The sequence below is a fragment of the Plectropomus leopardus genome, chromosome 8 (genome assembly GCF_026936395.1).
Source record: "Plectropomus leopardus strain MGB_pleo_1.0 chromosome 8, ASM2693639v1, whole genome shotgun sequence".
Classification (NCBI taxonomy): Eukaryota; Metazoa; Chordata; class Actinopteri; order Perciformes; family Serranidae; genus Plectropomus; species Plectropomus leopardus.
This window is the reverse complement of record NC_142183.1, coordinates 16,675,678-16,697,077: the sequence shown is the minus strand read 5'-3', so window position 1 is coordinate 16,697,077 and position 21,400 is coordinate 16,675,678. Positions and strand designations below refer to the sequence as shown.

Sequence of the window (21,400 nt, the reverse complement as noted above, 5' to 3'; positions counted from 1 at the left end):
TAAATAGTGCAACACATGACAGCCTGCACAAACCTGCTATTTTAAGCTACTGTCAACAGCAACCACAATTTTTGTTTCACTTAACCAAGTTTTTAAAAAGTCTGACTGCAAAACTACGCCACTGACAAAGTACACATTGCCATACACTGATCTATACATTCCTTTGTTTGTTTACTAAAAACAAAAAATTCAGCAAGTGTCGCGTTGAAGATGTCAGAGCAGTTTCATGCTATGGCAACCACCTGAGAGTCCCATCTATACTGAGGGGGTACTATCTGTTGTGGAAAGCACAATACACAAAAGGACCTGGTGCTAAAGTGAGTTGAGTTGCGCAAAACCATGGAGTGTATATGAGGCACAAGGGACGTCACTATGCAGACCTGCGGTGTCAATAGGTGGAGATCCCGCGTGCACTTCATACATAAAGCCCCACCCCTCCACTTGTGAACAAAGGGCTGGGTGTTTGTTTGATTTTTCTAAAGAGAGACTCCATCAGGATTTTATTAAATTGTTTCAATCACTGTATGTGTGTAGTAAATCCTAATATGGATACAATCAGTATCACAACGTAGCATAATGGTAGGTGATATCATTCTGTTGCCTGAAAGTCTAAGTATTTTGTATTTAAAAACATCAATGTAAGTTACTTTAATTGTGCAACACTAGTAAAATATGGGATGGTGTAACAAACTTGCAGGCTTGGCTGACCACACATCCAGATGTTCAACAAGTTAATTACGTTTCTAAACCTTTAACAACACAACAGGTAATACTGGATAATGGATTTATCAGCTTTCATTTGCAAGAACATACGAGAAGAACCTTTCAGAATGTGATCTAATCTGACCGACATGCAAATTTGTGAGAGTGGAGAGGTGCAAAGGTTGTACGTTGAGGATGAGGACAGGTGAAAAAGGCATCATTCTGTGGTGTGACTAGTTTAGCAGTCAGAGTGTGTTTGGTCAGGTGAATGTTACCACAGTATTTTACTGTATTTTACAGTATTTACTAATGTTTTGCATGTTTCTTGCTGGGAATCTGAAAAGATTGAGCGGCTAACATGCCTCTACCTACTTTTACTTAGACAATAATTGCCTGCGCAGGGCTATTAAACAGAAACCGTGAGGGACAACTAGACCATAAATTACAGTAATTTACCACAGACTCACTAATAGTTCCTGTAGGAATATGACTGCTATTTTTCATTATGTAAAAAAAAAAGATTGGAAAATTATCCCCCATTATAGCAGTGTGCAATTAGCATCACTATCAGTTTTTGCATGATGGGGGGAAAATATTAGAATAGAAAGTGATGCAATATGACGATTTTACAATTAATGCACAAAGAGGATGTTATAACACTGCTGAGATAAATAAACACTTCCCAAAAATACAATTATAAATTGTTGTAAAACAAGACGAAGAATGAACGCTTCCTGGATGCAGGCTTAATACAGCATTATATTGTTCAGATGTTCATGTTACTGTGTCCATTATCATTTTACTTTTAAATAGAAAATTGTCTATATACAGCACCATGTGATTTGAGCAGTTTCTAGTAGAGAATGACCAAAACATCAGACTATATTACCTGCTAATATACTAATATGGTATAATACGAGTGGATATACGTAATGTATTTAGAAACAGTGATGCCATTATAGAGAGCACTGACAAGTTTGTAAAAATGTAAAATGTCACATATGGTCATACTTCTTAGAAAAACTATTTAAGTTTATGAAAAATATTTGTGTTCTCATTTTATGTATAAGTGAATATCAGCCAATATACACAATTTACCAATATTTTCTCTGCTTGTTTCAACTTTTAAATACTGATATAATTACCAAATTCAAAACATTCAGTATGGGCTAGGCTCTCGCTCCCCATGTAAAAGTGTTTTATTCAGATTGTGACTGCAAGTCTGACTGAGTGGCGCTTAATTGAATCAGACTCAGCCATCTCTGGAAGAGCGCCAGAGGGTGCTGGTGTCGCAGCTGCACCCGCAATGGGGGCCCCAAGGGGCCCACACGCAAGCCCTCTGCAGATGCAGCGTGTGCCGATAAGCTGTGCACATAAGAGTGTGTATACATATGTGTGTGTGTCTGGATGTAGTAAAGGTTTGCCAGTGTTTTGCACCCATGTTCCGCCAGTGAAAGCTACATTAAATATCACCATATATGCAGCACCCAAAAGGCTATGATGTGCTGCATCTTTTGTGAGAGAACTACCCAAAGGTAATACATGCAAATTAATTGTGAGCAGTGCCACTATACGCAAATGAAAATCATTGGTCACAAAGTCTGAATGAAAACACATCAATATCCGTGCAACCAGTGCTGACTCTCAGTCGTTCGCTGAAAACAGACTCTCGAGGAACCTTGTCTGTGCAGTCCTGCACTGTAAAATAAGACTTTATTTTACTTTTAAATATAGGAAACCAATTGCTTTGAAAATGTAAATAAATGTAACTCTTTATTTATGTTTACATTACATCTACTTGTTAAGTTTCCTTAAAATGTAGTTATATTTATGAAGTTGCTGCACTTTAAATAAAAATGACAAGTTTAATTAAATAAATCTTAAAGCAACTTCAGTAAACCAAGTTTTCTGTGCTATCTGTATTCTGCCGGTTGAAAACTGGTCGATCACATATGTATATTCTTAAACATGTAAACAAAACAGAACTTGCAGATCTTCTAACTTCATCATTGGCTAAATCCTCTTCGCGACGGTAAAGTTAAGTCAGGCTAACTTGGTTGACAGAAGTTGCTAACACTATGGAAGAACAAGGTAATTTCAATCAACATTTTTAAGTTGCAACAACTTCAGAAAATTAAGTAAAAGCAGATAAATCTTAAGTAAACTTGACAATTAGATATACAGTAAACATAAATTAAGATTAAAAGTTCTATTTACTTTCCCTCCAAGATTATTTCAAGTAAGATCAACTTGTCAGATTTTACAGTGCGATAGGTACAGCATGTCAGTGCCTGCATACTTTAATTAAAACTCCAACTGACTCTGACAGATAGAAACAAGCCTCTTTTCTACTTAAGTGTGAGAAAAATCTCCCTTTCCTTCCCTCAAGGACTGAAATCAACTCATTTTCCATCTAAAGGGCCCCCAAACTGGCTGCATGTAGGCGGCCCCAGAGCACCATGGCGCTTTGTGTGCGCGCGCGTGATTGTGTGTGTGTGCACCCTATAAGTGTGTGTGCACCTGTCAGTCTAATGCTTGGTGAGTTGTCGGTAATTGCTGGACCGTGGCGACCTGCTGAACCCCAGTAACGGAGCTCAGAGAGCGACTGTAAAGAGTACCCCCACCACCCTCTCTCTCTCTCTCTCTCTCTCTCTCTCTCTCTCTCTCTCACACACACACACACACACACACACACACACACACACACACACACACATAATAGACAGCAACAACACTGCGCGCAGCCTCGGCGCGAGACGAAGAGGAGGAGGAGGATAGAGCGTGCGCTGGAGGCGACACCTGTCAAGCCGTTACTAAACACAGTTGGTTTATTTTAAAAGACCGAGGTGCCCTCAAGACTTGCGGGATAAACCGAGGTGGAAATAGAGATTAGTCGCACCTATTGGCGCTGTTTTGCGCTCGGGGGGGAGAGACGCGGAGCCCTTTGAGAAAAGAGAAAGAAGGAGCAACGTTAACGTTATGACAAGCCGTTTTTGGAGTTGAAGTGGCGAAGTTGACGTAGGTTAGAGGGGAGCTGCGAGAACCGGGAGCGAGGAGATGGTGGAGAGGAAAAACGGGACTTTATCTGAGGTTAGTCTCTCTCTTTCTCTCTCTCTCTATCTCTCTCTCACACACACACACACACACACAAACACACAGACACACACTCGCTCAAAACACATTAACCCACAGCAGAATGAAACAACAGGGTGGGAGATAACAAGTGCACATCGCGGAGCTCTGGTGCGGACACACCGAGCATTCTCCCCCGTCTCTTCGCCCGGCTGTGGAGGCTGCTGCTGGGACTTAACGGACCCGCGTAAATAGGCGATCTATTAAGTTAAGAGGATGATTTGACAAGGATGCTTTGAGGGTGGAAAGCCAGCAGCAGGAAAGAGGCAGAAAATGGAAAACAAAGGTATGATCTGCTTGATGACTGTGCATTCGTAGATGGAAAGGTTCATTCAGGTTATCATGTTTTTATTTCTTTTGGTGGTAGGTTTTTTTTTTTTTAGTCTTGTTGAAAAATATGTGCATGTTTATATCATTTGTGCAGCTACCTGCTTGGACCAAAAGAGAGAGAGAGAGAGAAAAAAGATTTAAACAGCAGTGCTTCAGAGAGTTACAGGCGGAGAGGGAGATTAAAGTGAGAGATTATACTTTGCAAAGAGATAGAATTCCCAGTTGCATGTTTTCTCTCATCTCTCCCATTGCTCTTTCCTGCTCCCTCCCTGCATCCCTCATGTGAGCAGTGTGGTTTTTCTGTGTATAATTGCTTGTGGTCTTTAGTGTGTGTGTGTGTGTGTGTGTGTGTGTCAGAGGGTCAATCTCTTAGTGGCCCCTTCCCACATGACAATATCTGCACCCCCAACTACTACTTCACACATATTGATGCTCCATGTTTTGCAGGGCATCAACTTGACTACAAAAAACAAAAAACAAAATGTTGCATCATTCAACTCTTTTCTGCAAAACTGGATGTAAACACCAACATACATCTGATTCTGCACATACACACACACGGATTAGCAGCAGTCATACGGGGCCATATTGAGACAGCAGATTAGAATGAGATTCTCGGGGCCAAAGCGGTACAGAACATGGGATTAAAGAAGAAAGGCAGAGATGGATGGATGGAGTGATGAACAAGGGAAAGAGCGTGAGAGGCAAAGGGACCAAAAGGGGGACAAGAGGAAAAAAAGAGAGAGAACATGAGATTAAAGTGTAATGTCCTAGAGAGAGAGAATCCAGGGCAAGTCATGCAGTTAGAGGGAACTGCACATTGGCAGAATGTGGAGAGAATAAAGAAGAGGAGAAGGCAGCAGACACTCTTTCTCTATCGCCTCCCTTTTGATCTCCTCTTATTCACCCATCCGACAGCAGGAGAGGAGCACTGCTTATATAACTCTTCATTTGAAACACAATAAACCAAGAAGGGGTTGGGGGAAAAAAAATCCCACAATAGGCGTTTTACAGATTGTTAAATTGCCAAACAAAATCTAAAAAAATAAAACATTCAGACATCGGTATCGTCCCTGAGCCTGAATGACAGTATTTTTTAATTTCCTGAAATCTGCTACAGGCATCAGTCATCCAAACAAGAGGCCCTGCGTTCACCTCAGAGGCGAATTTGGCTGCTTAAAATCGTCAGCACCTGTGTGAAGCTCAGCTGACCGAGCTTCTGTTAAGTTTTTCACAGCACATATGTCGAAAGATATGTTAGTGCCAATGCATTTAGCACAGCATGTGTCGGCTGTTAACACACTTGCAGACCCGCGGTGTGTGCAGTTCTTAATTGAGTCCAAAGAATCATTTCTGACAGATTAATCTCATCTGTAAGCAGCTTTTAGTCTGCTTGTATTGCTGACTTAGCTGTGCAATCAGTTTGCAGAAGCCAATGTGAGGCCAATATCACATTTTCAATAGCCCTATTTTGCAATTTAAAACAGTTTTGAAGTCCACATTCACAAGGTAAAGCAAATCTTACCAGAATGTCTTGATTAGGAGTCAAATGACAACAAAAAAAAAAAACCTGGATGTGACGAGCATAACGTGGGCTCGTCTGTAAAGTGAAGACTCATAGGTACCCACAGAACCCATTTTCATTCAGATATTTTGAAGTCAGAGGTCAAGGGACCGCTGTGAAATGGCCATACTGTTTTTAAATTGCCAAAATTGAACCTAAAATTGGAGCATTATTCAGCACTCTTCCTGTGAAGCTAGCATGACATGGTTAGTATCACTGGATTCCCGAGGTCTTCCACTTTCATATGCTACCAACATCATGACTCTAGCTTTAAAACTCAGCCTGGAACAGCCTCTTAAATACAGAAATGTCTGCCTGTGATTAGCACGATTAAAAAAAAATTTAAAAAGTGACAGCCCTACTTTTTAAACAAATCATTGTCAAATAAAGACAGTTGATCAACAAGTCAAACTATGATGCTGTAGGTATCCCTCCAGTGTCAGTTTTGGACTCTCAGTGACAGCATGTCGATTGATGCTTGTGACATGCCTAATGTCTTTTCAAAATAAACCTCAGTTTTCAAAGGAAATGCACAGTTATCGCTCATTAAATGCATACAGTCTCTTTTCAAAATGAGCTTATAGGTAAAAAAAAAAACTTCACATCATGGTTTGGCTTAACCTATTGACTGTATGGAGATAGCCAGAATGAGGTCACCCACTGGTTGGTAGATTATTGTTTTGAAGCCTTGTGTTCAGACTTTCAGCCATTGCCATCTTGTTTTTTTGGAGCCATAAGTGATCATGTTTGGATGAAAGGCTGGAGCTTTTGAGGAGAGAGGGCTGGATCTGACTCTTAGATTTTAGCGACTCCTTGCAGACAGTCTGTCATTGAGTTCTCATGAAAGTTGTAATTAGCTATAGAGACCAAAACCATGTTTTTCTTTTTTTTGTACCAAGCTGTAAGCGTGTTTATTTCTTCTGTAAAGTTGTGCATTTTAAAATGGATGTCTATAGGGATTTAGTCACTTTTGGAGTCAGCCTCAATTGGCCTCTACACGGCTTCATTTTTCAACCTCGGAGGTTGCCTCTTGGCTTAAAACAAGTACACAATGTAACGTCATGTGACATCAACAGCGTAGTACCTAACTCTAACCCACACATACTAGCACAACACATTGTTTTTAAAATAAATCGATTAAGTTTTGTTTTCAAATGGGATACGAACAGTGGTCTCCTGGGTGAAAGTCAGGAGTTTGTTTGACCCATCAGCCCACCCATGTGGACTTTCTTGCTCTTTATATTACAGAAGTTACTCAGCATGTCAAAAAATGCCACTACCAAGTCTGTTTCACACCACAGCTAAAGGGTGCCTTATTGTGTTTGTATGTGAAGTTGAGGGCCTTTGAACAATTGTTGGTATTTGACAAGTTGAGATTGAGACCAGGTGGATATTTAAACAAATAAGGTATTAGGTCTTCCTCAACTGAGTATAATCTTCCAAAGCAATAGCTGAGTGTAATGTAGGAGGACTCTATGTTTCTGATACTGAGGCTCAGTACTGAATCTCTACTGGCAGTTAAATGTGGCATGGATGCAGCTGATGAGATTTCCTAGAAAACACAAAAATCCTTATGTGGTGTTGTTTAGGATTCCTTTTGATTCTTAAATCTGCTCCTCCAGATTTCTTTAAAGGCAATGCAACAAGCTAAAAACACAACATTTACATATTATCAAAATTGTTATTATTGCCCATTACATACCCTGCAGACACAGAGCAACATCAGCATATATTTGGTTTCTGGCAATCTGGTGAATGTAAGTCCAAAATTCACTCTCCTCATTGCTCTGTTTAGGTCTTAAGGAAGAAAAATATCTGGCTATGCGGCTGCTAAATGCTCCACTATGTTCACCAGCAAGTCGCTGACTGTGTATGCCTGTTGTTTGGTGGTGAGCAGGTAGTATACAATTATTTTTATTTTATTTTTTTGTGGGCTGTAAAACCAAAACAGTGGGCTGAAAAATGATAAAAGCTTATTAGAGCTGAGGGAAAACATTTGATTATGGTTCGGAAAAGATAATGTTTTGGCTTAAAATACCAGGTTTTGGGGCAAGATCCCAGCAGGAAAAACAGCTTTTCTGGGCATGATCCTCATCGACAGATCACTGACTGAAATACAGCAATGAGGTGTTAAAACACAACAGGTTTTTATGGTCTTGAACAATGGTCTGCATCCACTCCACCCCCAAATGGCAGTCAGCTTACATACTTGGGCTGGGCAACACATGGATATTACATCAATTTCATAGTATGAGACTAGATATCTTGTTAGATTTTGGATATCATATCATTTTAAGTGGTTTAATTTCATTTTGGCCATCACCATCCTGGCTTTTTGGAGCCAAAATGAACACATTTAAAGGAGAGGGTGGAGTTATGGAGGAGTGAGCAGTGGATCAGACTGAGAGCCCGAGGATACCACCGTGACAGCGACTTGTCAATCACAAAGTAGCGACACCCTAAAGAATAGCCTGCTTTATCATCTATTTTACTCTAAATGGGACCATAATTTATATCATGCTTTATTGAAGAAGACTTGAAACTAGTGATTGAGACCATAAACCCATTAAGAAAATGTATACTGAGGTAATAAATGAAATGAGAAATAGGGTCTTTTTTTTTTACTTTTATACTATCAGTCCTCTTTTTGCAACCAGTGAAATCGCCCCTTGTTGGCCATTAGAAAGAATATAGGCTTAAGGCACTCCCACATTGGCTTCACTTTTAAGACCCAGAGGCTACGTCCACTTCTTTTGTCTATGGTCATAGTGAGCAGTGTTGAAGACACTGGGTCAGCGCCCTGTGGCAGAACAGCATGTGTCAAGAGGAAGAGATGACTCTGTGGGCTTCATGTATCTGAGCAGCATGTCTGCTGTCCTGGGGCTATCTGACCTTCTTATCTAATGTGCTTACCTGAAGGATTTCTTCTTCTGTTCATCTATTGATTCATTATTTTTACATCTTCTTTATAACCTCACACTGTAGCTTACATCTATTAAAAATCAGGGTTTGATTTACATCCATTTAAAAGGCCGTTCTCAGCTTTGTTTTCATGCCTACAGTCATGACATTCAGCATCAATTTTTCACTGCAAAATGTAAATAATTCAGCAGTATGAAACCAGGACTGGACTGTTACTGAGCATATCAATGCTTGTTGACTTTGGCATGCCGCTAACATTTCCTTTTATTAATGATTCAATATTGGAATTGGCATCCATCCAAATCAATATAGTAACAAATGGAAGATGTCCAGTGTGCCCTCAGCTGACGTTTTGGCCTTTTCATGGCTGTTTTATTTAAGAAAAAAGGAAATGGTTATATTCACTGACCAGTCAGATGAATTAAAGCAGATCAGACTGTGCTTTAGTCATCAGTAAGATAGGGAATTGTCTTGTCATCTTCAGGGTCATGGAATATATCAAAACAAAAATGGAAAGCAGACCAATGATTAACTAAAATTTATACAGAATATGAAGCTTAAAAAGTCTTCTCATATAAACGGAACCAACCAAATAAACAGAGGTGGAAGAGGAGTGCCTGCTATATATATGGGTCTCAAAATATACCTGCGCATTAATGTTTCCAGGCACCCCGCCTTATTAAAGTCTGTGTGTGGGAAACAGCACTTGTAGCCAGATTTAGAGTTTAACCCACCCCCAAAACAATGATTTCATAACCGTGTCCTGAACAGCTTAACAGAGACTCAGACTGAGACAGCACCCAGGATGATTTACTGAGGATTACTGCACATTTTCTCATCCTTAACAAATACTAGTGGAACACAGAGCTCGTATAGATGTAAACAGTTAAACTGATAGTAAACAGTCAGCCAACAGCTCCAACTTGTTCTTTACATTAACCGTTAAGACTAATCTTAGTTTTCACTTCTGTCATGCCAGAAACATGTTTGTAGATAACATTTGCATTGTCCCAGATTATAAGAAAAACAGATACCAAAATGCAGCTCCCTTTTAAACTATAGAACATAGATAGAACATCACAATGTAAACGGTGGGTTAGCAGGCATAGGCGCATATACTATGCGCTCATAATATGTCATGGATTTGAGCCTTTCTCATTTCTCTGATCTTATCTGTTCTCTACACTGTACGCTTTATACTGCACAATAGAAAGGACGAATTGAAAATGGAAGGATGGCACGATCCTATCTGTAAAAGGACAACGGGCAGCTTCACTCCACGGCGTCGGGCCCTTTTACACCTGGTATTAACATGTGATCTGTATCTGGATAATGACATTCAATATATGGGCCTTTGCATTTACACCTGATTTAGATAAGCATTCTCGTTATCTCATATTTGCTGGTCTTGTGATTTGATCTCAAAGTACAAATTAGTCAAATGAGACAGACATGGCATGTATCAGGTTAAAAGAAGCTACAGACAGTCGTCATTCATTTTAAATCAGTCTTTGCGAAGGGAAGGCTTCTAAGTCCTGATACTAGTTATAGCTTTGCTGGGCTTACTTGAGCTAATGAGGCAATTTTGCTCTGTGATTTAATTCTATAATCAATATTTTTATAATCTCTTGCATTTGGTCTAGTGTGTGCATGTGTGAGTGTGTGTATCTGTCTGTCAGCAGCTAATCTCAAGTACTACTGGGCCAATCAGTCTTATTTTTTGTGTGCACATTTATGACTGTATGCTTGTTAATTGTTTGATTGTTGAAAAACCTGTTTCACTGAATATTACCGTCATTTAATGTCTCTTTAATGGACTCCTCACTTCTCTTAACCAACCAGCAGGGTCTGCAAGTTTCCAGATATCACCTCAGCTAAAGACAACAAACCTTACTGTCTGCTGGGGGCCACATTTTAGCCTTTGTCCTCGCTCAAAAACTGAAAGTTTGGTCTCATTTTGAACCAGAGCATCTGCAGATAAATTCAGTACCTGATATGTTATGATCCCCTAAATTAAGGCACAATACAAGATGAATTAGTCCCTATTTTTATCTTGACTGTACGGGCCGTGTCACACTGACGTCAGGGAATTGGCAACAATGAAAGCCCCCTGCTGTGTCACCTCACATCGACGTGTCTCGGCCAAAAAGCTGCACATGAGCACACAAAGCCAACAGCCAACAAGCACATATGTTCTGCGCCTGTGCGAGGAGATACCCAATCATACCAGCAGACAGTGGCCATCTGTAATAGTCATTGAAAACAGGCGACTGGAACACTGCCATGACGCTAGTTAGCCAGGTATTATGTTAACAACACAACCCAATATTGAAAGAATGGAGCCTATTTACTGAGCACTGATGAACAACAACACAAACCACCAGGAAACTTCTCTGTTAAGAGCTCAATGGCCAAAGAAAAACAATCTTACCTAATCTAACAAGTTTGTTTTGACCTCACTGCCTCTTAACTTTGGCTCTCCGTTTACAATATTCACTTCCATTTTTCTTCCTGTGCGCTGAGCTGAATGGCCAATCAGATTGATTTCATCCACCAACAGGCTCCATGGTTGCCCCTACTTATTTTAACATGCTGAATTGGCTTAACATTGGCGGACGGCCGACCATCGGCTCGGTGTGTCACGGCCTTAGAGGAACCTTGAAGGACATTTTCTTTGGGCACAGCTCTCCACGGGTATAGAGTGGCTGTGAGGAGCTTTGGTGGTCACCTGGTAGAGATCTGCTTTCTACTGACTCTAATGACAATATGAAAACAATGTGACAATGTACTTTATTGTTTTGGTTCACCCTCACCACTCTTATAACATCGATTTTTGTCAACAACAGGAAAGTTGCGATGCAGACAGCGTGTAGCTGATGAAAATAGTGGAGCATTTTGCAGCTAAAGAGCTAGATATTTCCTTCTGGAGTTGGTGCGGACCAAAACCAGGGACAAACGAGAGTGAAACTTTGAATTGCATTAGTCACACAACTATGAATAAATGCTTATGTTGCATGCATTTAACATGCATTTTACCCTATCAAGATAGGATTTCGAGGTACATATTTTATGTTAATGCCACGTGTCAGGGTGATGCAATCAGATCAAAGCCAGCCAAGAAAGAATAGCAAAAACTCTGCTGAACACCCAATAAAGTTTATATAGTCAATTCATTATGCATACCAAGAGTTGACTAAACCATAAACAATAAAATATGATACATTAACAAACAGAATTTGTTTTAAGAGTGAAATTCCCTTTCCATCTTGCTTTTCCTCTTTGTTTGAAAAGCAAAACAACCTTTAGTGTTTTAAATAAAAAAACCAAATTTCAAAACTGATTCTATGTAGGTCTAGTTATTACCTTAGTTTATGCCTTATGCAATGAATTGTAGGAGGCAGTATGGCTCTGAAACAAACTGTGCTTTTATATAATTGAGGTTATGCCATGTTTTGGCTGAGATTGTCCCGAAAAGATTTAATAAATGCGATCCCCAGAAAACCTGAAATAAATATATCCCACAGATGATGCCAGATATGGACATCAGGGAGATGCATTACACAAGGGAAGGTTTTAAGAATTTAGGAGGCTATTTGACACACAGCCATGAACACACACATACACAATGGTTTTGCATTAGGCTGTGTTATATTGCATTATGGCTTTGTGTCTGTGTGTGTGTGTGTGTGTGTGTGTGTGTGTGGGTGTGTGTGGGTCCATTTGTCGGAGTAGAGGAATAGTGTGGGAGGTCAGAGAGGAGGAGTCACACAGAGACAAGTTCAGAGATGAGCTTTTGTTTGAGCAGCAGGGATGACTTCAGAGCACCTGCACTCTTCCCTTAGCCAGCTTTGAACCAGGCAACCAGGCGCCTCCAGAAATACTGGCACCTTTGATTAAATAGTGCAAGTCAAACTGAGCTGAATTAATGTAAAATGAAGAAATTAGCTGCCTTTATTTCCATTAAAAATTATTCTCACTTAAGTAAAAGGAAACTAGAGAGAATACCCTCCTCACTGTGTTAACCACCACTCACCACTAGAAAGACAACAGATAGTTAGCACTCGCGCCTCACACTCCTGAAAAGCACAACTTAACTGTCACCATCAAGCTTTGAAACTGCAGGTTAATGGACGATAATTACAAATTATCAGTAGGTATCACTGTCAGCTGAGATTTCTGACAAATTGAGGTTGTTACCGTGGAGAATTTTTCACAAATAGATGTAAAAAAGAAAAAGTTTGGACGAGAGAATAAACCCAGTGATAAAAGGAAAGCGAAGACCAAAGATGTGATCATCTCGATGAGGAGTTCATTTGATGCAAAGAGGGATTTCTTTTTGATCCTTCGTGGATCAAAGGCAGAGAAAGCTAATGGAGAGGGACATGTATGAAAGTATTAATGAATAAATTATGCACCTATGGCCAGGGGTTATTATTTTGGGGAAAAAAAGAGCTATTCGTCATCTAATTTCTGAACATAGTTTTTTTATGTATTGTTAAATTTGCCTGTTATTTACTTCGGTGCATTTGCGTGTGAAAAAAAAAAGACATGCAGACCCATAGTCTGTCATAGTAGCCCAAAATGCAGCATTAGTAATGGCATCAGTGTGTCATGAGCTCCACATTGTCTACATTTTCCAATTTTGTATCAGTTGCACCACAGTCCACATCTGTTGCAGCAGTCTGAGTGTGTGGCCTGAAGCAAGAAATTAGTGTTGCGATGACATGCAGTGTGTGTAATTCATTTGGAACTTCAGAAAAGCTCAGTTTTAGATTATGGGACTTGCACCCACTGTGTGTCCTTGCTGGCAATGTTTTCCTGACTGAGCCCACTGCTTAATGACAAACAGTGGGTGTTTAAATATAATGTGTCTGTGTAGGTTTAAAAGCTAATGTGCAGGAAAGTGTCTAATTTCATGTTTGTTGGTGTATGTTGCAAAGCTCTTTCTTTGTTTCACACTAGATAACGCTTATCTTTTTTTAAGATCAGCTTTTTTGCTCTTATTGCTGAATCCTTGTTCAAATACCTTCACAATCAGTTGAAGAGAACCTATTGTGGTCAGTTTTAGGTTCATAGTTGTATTTTGGGTTTCTACTATAACGTTTTTCCATTCCTAAATGGTCAAAAACACTTTATTTTCCTCATACTGTCTGTGGAACACCTGTACTCCCTCTGTCTGAGACACTCAGTTTTAGCACCTGTCTCTTGAAGCTCCCCTTCAAAAAAAAGCCTTCTGTTGTTTTTGGTTAGCATTTCGGGGTCTTCCATATGTCTTTGACAAGCTTCAAGGAGCAGCGCAAGTCTGTGAAGCCAATTTTATTTTGTGGGCAAAATTGCAATTACACTGTCCGAGTCCATCACGTGATGCCATAGGGCCCATAAACACTTTTTCCCATAAACTTACATTGGGAAAGAGACATTTGTAAATCAGTGGATTTTAATAGATCAATGATCTCTGATTCATCACTATAAACATGTAACATTGTACCATTATATATATATGAAAGTACTTTGAATTGACCTTTTATATGAATTGTGCTAAACAAATAAAGTCGCCTTGCCTATAACACAAAATACAGAAAAGCATAAAAGGTCTCTTTAAACGCAATAGCAAGAAAACGAAAAATAAATTATTTTAAAACATATTTTATACCCAATTCAGTATAATAAAAAAGCTGTTTTTCATATCTACAACCTACCAAAAAACTGAAACTTCTACATTTGCACCACATCAAGTGTATAAGTGACACCAAATGCCAAATTATCACCAAGCCAACCATGGCAACAAAGAGTGAAAAGCAAACACTGCCATGCTATCCGAAATGATCAGAGAACGAAATAAACATGCACACAAGCCAATTACCGAGCCATGTTCAGAGAGTGCTATACTCGCGGCAAAGATGTCAAGATGGTGCTCGATTTTTGAGAGCGACTGGCAGGAATTTGTATTTGACCTGACGTATTGAATTCCAATAGATCTCTCAGGTATGCAGGGATCAGGCTCAACGCTGCGCTTGAATAAGCTTTGATAATTAGCCTATAGCCTTTCCTGGAGTGTGCTCATTGTCTCTTTATAATGAGGAACAGAGGTAAACAGCGAAAACAGGGCTGCTGCTGACTGACTGATGGACTGACTGACTGACTGACAGACTGACAGGAGATGCATCGGTTTTAGTTCACTCAGCAACGGCACCTTTCACACATAAGTTTTTATTTCTTTCTTTTCAAAAACTTTAGCTCCTGTGCAATCTTTTTTTCTTCCCGAAATAATAATGAAATGGAGAGTGACAGGAAATAACAGACAGAGCAAGAGAGAGAGAGAGAGACAAAGAGAGAGACAGAGAGGAGAGAGATGAAGTGTTGGTGGGTGAGAGGTAACAAAGCCTGTCAGCTGGATTCAAACCTTCAGCACGCTGCCTTAGCCTGCCACCAGGAGGCCACACGTACTTCACATCTTATTGGATTTAAAATGACTTGTTTCGTCTGTCATCACACACACACACGCATGCACACACGCATACACACAAAGGACTCCAGGGATGCTGCTCCAAAGGCATAAGTGCCAAGTTCAACCTAGCGAGAGTTATTGTGACCTATCTAAGAGTGCCTTCTGGTTGTGTGTGTTTGTGCGTGCGTGTGTGTGTGTGAGGGTGTCCGGCCTGTAAATTGCCTGTCTGAAGATACTTCCTGTGCATACCTCATCCTGAGTGAGAGAAAGAGACGGAGAGAGGGAGAGAGAGAGAGAAAGAGAGTAAATGCTTTGAGTCGGAAAAACCCTCAATCATATTTAATGGGATTATTTATCCACATACTGTCATGAGACGATGTGTATGCATGCTGGGCCGTGTGTGGAAATGTGTGTTTTGCCGCGAGATGGGGTATATCATAGCATCTCCTGGCACATAATATTGCAGGCAGATGGGTGTGTGTGTTTTTCTGTGCAGATAAATTTAATGTATTCCTCCTGGACTGATAGAGAATCCCAATACAACGGGCCGATATTAAAGCTGTTTTCTTTCAGACACCGGTCAGGTCACATGCTGCGCTGCTGATGTGACAGAGGCTACTTTTTTGAGTGAATATCTTTTTTCTGAATATTATTTCTTTATCGCATAAGCAGGGAAATCGTTCCAGTGCGGTGTAGGAGGACTTTACTCACAGCTTCAGGGGTGTCAGTCTGTAAAACCTGCAGTGAAACCTGCATCACCCTGCCTTAAGGAGCTGCCAACCCACCTAAAAGCTTTCATCTTTGAGGGCTCCACTGGCTTTTCAGTGTCCCATGGTCTAATTACCGTTGCAGAAGGCTTTTCACTCCTGCCAAGATTACCATGCCGGGAGAAACAGTGAATCATTTTAAATCTTGAGTTTCTGCTTGCCATTAAAATGGTCAAATTTTAATTGAGGGTTTTTTTTTTTTTTTTTTTTTTTTTTTTGGTCAGTCGGAAAATATGACTACTCATCATTAAACCTGCATATTTGTCTAACCCTTATTTGAGGTGAAGCGGGTGTGTGAGGGCTCGTGGCACTGTGAATATATTGTCAGCACCCAAAGCCGCAAGTCCTCAGAGGGCCCTCAGAGAGATAATACAGTTTATTTACTGCTTATGCATAAAAATCTCTGTGCTGTCTCTGTAGCCCACAGTGTGAGGTCTGACTGTTTTAATTATTAGCTGCTGTGTTTAAAATGAAGCCGCCAGCATTTTCATTATTCGCACTGATGCAAAACACCTTCACACAAGGTGTCGTGTGTGTTTCTCGGTGTGTGTCCACCCATGTCTGCCTCTTCCACTTTTATTATTTTCTTGTGGCTAACTCACTGCTGTCCTCCTGTTTCACCTCCTCTCCTCCACTCGTCAGTCCATCCCCAGCCCACCACCTCCTCCTCTGCTCTCTTTCCCTCTCTCCAGCAGCGCTCTCTCTCAAAGTCTCGTTTACTCCCTCCTCTGCTGCTCATTCTCTCTTTGGAAACTAGCTTCCTCCAGGGCAAAAACTCTACAGCTCACTTTATCTCCCTGTCCGCCTCCATCCATGCTCCCCTCCTTCCATCTTTCTTCTTTATCCTCTCTCTTTCACTCCTTTTCACTCCTTTTTCATCTTCTACCCCCCCTCTGACAATAGGTTTCAGGACTCATCTATTGAAAATTCCCATTTGCACTGCTTGCCTCTCAGTGGCTTGCTCACATCTTACCACCGTTAGAGTTTTGTCCCGGCTTTACTGCTCAGAAGTAGAGGAAGAGACACGGAGAGAGAGAAAGAAAACAAAGCACAGCGCATAGCCACCTCACACACATACACACACATACACAGATAGAGCAACCGGAAAAAGATTTTATGGAGAAATTTTATCTTTGACTCCCTCTGATACACCAGAACTGAACTGAAACTGAACTGAATGAACATGTAAAAGGTGATAAAAAGAGATAGTGAAAATTTCCTCGATGTGATGCTTGACAAATATACTTAATCCCAACACAGAATCAATTTATGACGTATCAAAAGTCAGACTGTTATAAGGAAGAGGCGAGTGCTCCCTCTGTGGAAACTTTTTCAAGTTGGTATAACAAGATTAGCTACTTGAAGTGGACAGTCCCAAATTGAACTGGGCAAAGTCAAACTCAAAACACGGGTTTACTGTTGATTTACTCCGGGGAAATGGAACTTGATTTGTTTAGGGGCCACTTTTGCAAAATTACAGCCGCAGCAGCCCCATACATGTTTCTAGGATTTTAGGACATTTCTAGCACTTTCGGACATTTCACTGATTTTGGGACATTTCTAGAACTTTAGGACATTTCTAGGATTTTTTGACATATCTAGGATTTCAGATTGTTTCTATGATTTTGGGTCATTAGGGGCTTAGCTAGGACCTCTATTGGGGGCTGTGGGGGATTCTTAACTGGCACTTTTTTTGATAAACAAGCTCGATTTTGATGCTGTTATATGCACTGTGGCACCATGTGTATACTAAAAGTACAAAAACAATTCCCAGTGTGAATCACTTTATTTTATTGTGAATTAGAAAATCGCCACCTGGCACCGTATTGGGGGCCAGATTTGATTAACGTGCCGTAACTTCAGTATCACTGATTTTCTCTGTTAACAAAGTTTAAAACTGTTCCAGCAAAGAGGGGAAATAACACAAAAATCACTGGAAGCATCACCATTTATTTAGTGCACACAGAGTGCAAGTGCTTACACTCTCTTCATTAATTAGACCTATCCCAAGAACAATTTCAAACTGATGTAACTAGATAATTTTGACTAACAGGGCTCGATACATCTGTTCCTTTTTGCACCGTTAATTTATTTTTAATGGATTTTGTTTGTTTAAAGCTCACACAATTCTTGTTCATTGTTAAAGCCAGGCTCGGACAACAGGAGTTTTATAATCCTAAACTATTTTGAAGGAGGGTTGCATCACGCACATGAGCAGAAACTTCACAGATGTTCTTCTGTCTAATCTCAAACATGCACACACTACAGGGTTTAAAAATAATGGTGCATCACACAACATGGGAGATTACATTATTAAGATTATCGTGGCAGAGGGAGCCAGTCTCTCAGGTGATCTCATGTGAAGAGGATGTAAACAAAACAGAGACTAACTTGGTGCAACAACTTGCTGAAATGTGAATGATTCTTTGCAGTGACAAAAAAGAAGACCGGGAGGCCAAAACAGTCAGGAGGAGAACATGGTCAGCACAGGCTGTCTGACATTATTCTTAAGTGAGGTGAAATTTTAATTGTCAGTTTAATATCTGTCAACAGTACTGTGCAAGTTAATGTTAGGGTCAAGGGCTAGACTGTTTACCATTGCTTGGAAACACTATCAGCTTCTCCGTACTAACATAATTACAGATCCATTCTGAAACCTCCTGAACTGTTCACAGACTCATCAGGGCTCCCTGATCATTTCAAACATGTTTCACATTCAGGATTTAAAATCTGGGTGACTACAGTTATGATTACATCAGTATGGAGCTGACGGTGTTTAACAGTAAACATTTTATCCCTTGAGGCTAACATTAGCGAGTATACTACTGTTGACAAATATAAAACTGACCCACTGTTAAAATCTCACCTCCCTGCTGAGGAATAGATAACCCATGTTGACCATTTTTTTTCAACCAGACCTCTTTAGTCTCTTGCTTTTTGTTGTTACTGCAAAGCATTGTTAATATTACACCATGTCAGTCTGCCTCCCGTGAGATCGTGTGACAGAGATCACGTTGGTGGCTCCCTCTGGCACGATAACGTTAATAATATCCTGTCTTGTGATAAGTCATTATTTTCAAATCGTTTAGTATGTGCATGTTTTATTTCAGAGAAAATAACATCTGTGAAGTTTATGAGCACGATGCAACCTGATTTCCAAATCGGCTGGAATTTTAAATAAAACTCTAAAATCACACAATAAGGGGCAGTACACACGACGCATCTTTAACCGCCTGGAAAGCACAAGATCAGGTGCTGCGTGCTAGTCTTGCGTCCACTCTGTGCCAACTTTCATCTGCATAGAGGCAGGTTGCGTCTAAGGTTGCTAAGCAACCATAGTGCAGAGAGCAGATCTTCTCCCAGGTGTTTCTTCAGTGTGTATTAAGCCTTAAATATAGTCCAAGGGAGGTCCAATGTAAAGCTATTTAAATAATCAAATTCTCTTCCAGATATTTATGGAAGAAAGGAAAGACATCTGCCGGCTGTGATTGGTTGTTCCTCGTCATATGACTTGCAACGCGTGCTGCTGCGTTCCAAAGTTGAACTCTGTTCACCTCAGGGTGCAACTGTTTGGCCCTGAAAAACAGGGAACGCATGTGCGTCCCAGCGGCGTCATCGAAGCTTATGAACATGCCTGTCATGCGTCTCCATTGAAAACAATAAAATGAAGTGCACAAGTGGCATGAGTACGGCCCCTCACACAACCGAACTGACTGAGGCAGAAGTAGACCAGCACCTCTCGTGTTCAGCGAGGTAAAATTACAGTTTTGTCAATAAAGTCTGGCTTTGAAGAGAGTATAGATAAGTTTTACTTTCAGTTCAAATTTCAATAGTTAAGTTTTAGTGGAAATGAATGTGTTTGGGAAGTACTTAGAACCCCTTTATTCTGGCCCTAGTTTAAGACTGGATCCATAAACCTCTCACTGTGCCAATTAATCTGGGTTGAATACTGGAACGTACCAAGGTCCCCTCCATCCTCCAGTCGTCGGGACGGGTGAAAATTTGGCCCAAAATTCCTGTAGTCTGAGCCCAATTTACTACAAGGAAATCTTTAGGTGTTAAGCAACAACAATTTATAAAGAAAAAAAAAAGTTAATAATAACATAATGCATTTTTTTCTTCAATTTTGCCCAGGTTCTTTAAAGAAAGCACTAATGAGAGAAAGGAAGTTAAAAAAAAAAGTACAAAGAGAGAGAATCTCATATGGACAAAGACAGCATAACAAACACAGACGGCAAGAAATAAGAATGAAAGGGACAACTAAAAGACGCGCCAGCAAGCAGAGGAAGAGACCAAAAAATGATGGCAGGAAAAAAACAGAATCTAAATTGAAAAACAAGAAGAGCGAACATGAAGGGAAGGTGTTGAAGGAGAATGAATGTCAGAAAAAAACATGCTGAAAACCTCCTAAATAATCTACAGCTGCTACTTAACACCTTCCAGCAGCCAGAAGTATTCGTCCTACTGCATAAGCAAATTCAGAGATAATTGACCTGAAGACTATTCTGAGTGAGAGCAGTGAGATGGAGGGAAGCGGAGAGAGAGAGACAGAATCAGAGACCGTGCCGTGGTGTGAACTGCCATAGAGAGTAAGTGGGAGGTAGTGTTGTCACAGTGCATAATGGTGTTGCTATCATTATCACTGGCTAGAAGAACAAAGACCAGAGCGATGGTGTGTTTGTGTGTGTGTTAGCGAGAAGGAGACAAAGTCAGCCTAAGTTCACGGGTTAAAAGAGCAACAAAGTGTGTGTGAAATGTAAGAGAGTCGAAGAGGGTGTTCATTCCTGTGAGTGTGGTGAGGATGTGGAGAACTTTGCATGTGAGAGAGAGAGAGGTTCCCATTTCAAGGCAACAGCTGCTGGTGTACAAACCACCCAGGAACGGATCTGACTCATGAACTGATAAAATGGAAACATTATTGACTGTGTTAAACACATTTGTCTTGACATTTCTCAGCATTGTGACATTTTATTTCCTCTCCATGTGTGCAACAAAAAAGAAAAATGTAATTTTAAGAGCTGTGCCTCACATTGCTGCAGTGAGGGATTTCAGAGCTGAGCTTTAAAAAAAAGAAAAGAACGACATTTCACTGTGGATTACATTTTACAACTATAGTAAAATAAAAAAAAAACAGTTTTGTCACATCAAATGGCTCAAATATGGGATAAAAGCGATAAGAACATTAGTACATCAGCCACTTTACCGCTGTGTTAAAGGAGTGCACTTACATCTCTCTAAATATATTTGTCCCATTTCTGAGTGACTGAGACAGGGGCGGGTTAATGCTCAACTTACTACAGAACTGTTGTGAGGTTGTAAGGCCTTGGAATTTTTTTTTGTATGTTTGTTTGTTTGTTATTTTGTGATATTGGTTTCTGCTCCAAATCTGAATGATGCACTAAGCGGTTCAAGTTGCCATGAGTGTCCATGTTTCTTCCAGATTATCAAGGACAGCTGCCTTTTTTGCTTTGAATAGAGCTAATCCTGGACTTCTAGAACCACACTTTGCAGGAACCTGTTAGAAATTGCAATTAT

General features: G+C 40.3%; 2 protein-coding genes across 4 annotated transcripts in view; one reads left to right on the top strand and one right to left on the bottom strand.

Annotated features, from left to right (window-relative positions):
* Window positions 1-21,400, bottom strand: part of macrod1 (mono-ADP ribosylhydrolase 1) — a 153,447-nt gene that overhangs the window by 79,045 nt on the left and 53,002 nt on the right. The gene's annotated exons all lie outside the window — the stretch shown is intronic.
* Window positions 3,434-21,400, top strand: part of flrt1b (fibronectin leucine rich transmembrane protein 1b) — a 42,162-nt gene continuing 24,195 nt past the window's right edge. The window contains exon 1 of one of the 2 annotated variants that reach the window (XM_042493073.2): window positions 3,434-3,792. The gene's annotated coding sequence lies outside the window, so the exon portion shown is untranslated. Of the gene's footprint in view, window positions 3,793-3,896; window positions 4,121-21,400 lie in introns of those variants that run through there. The other variant, XM_088080995.1, reaches the window with a different exon arrangement.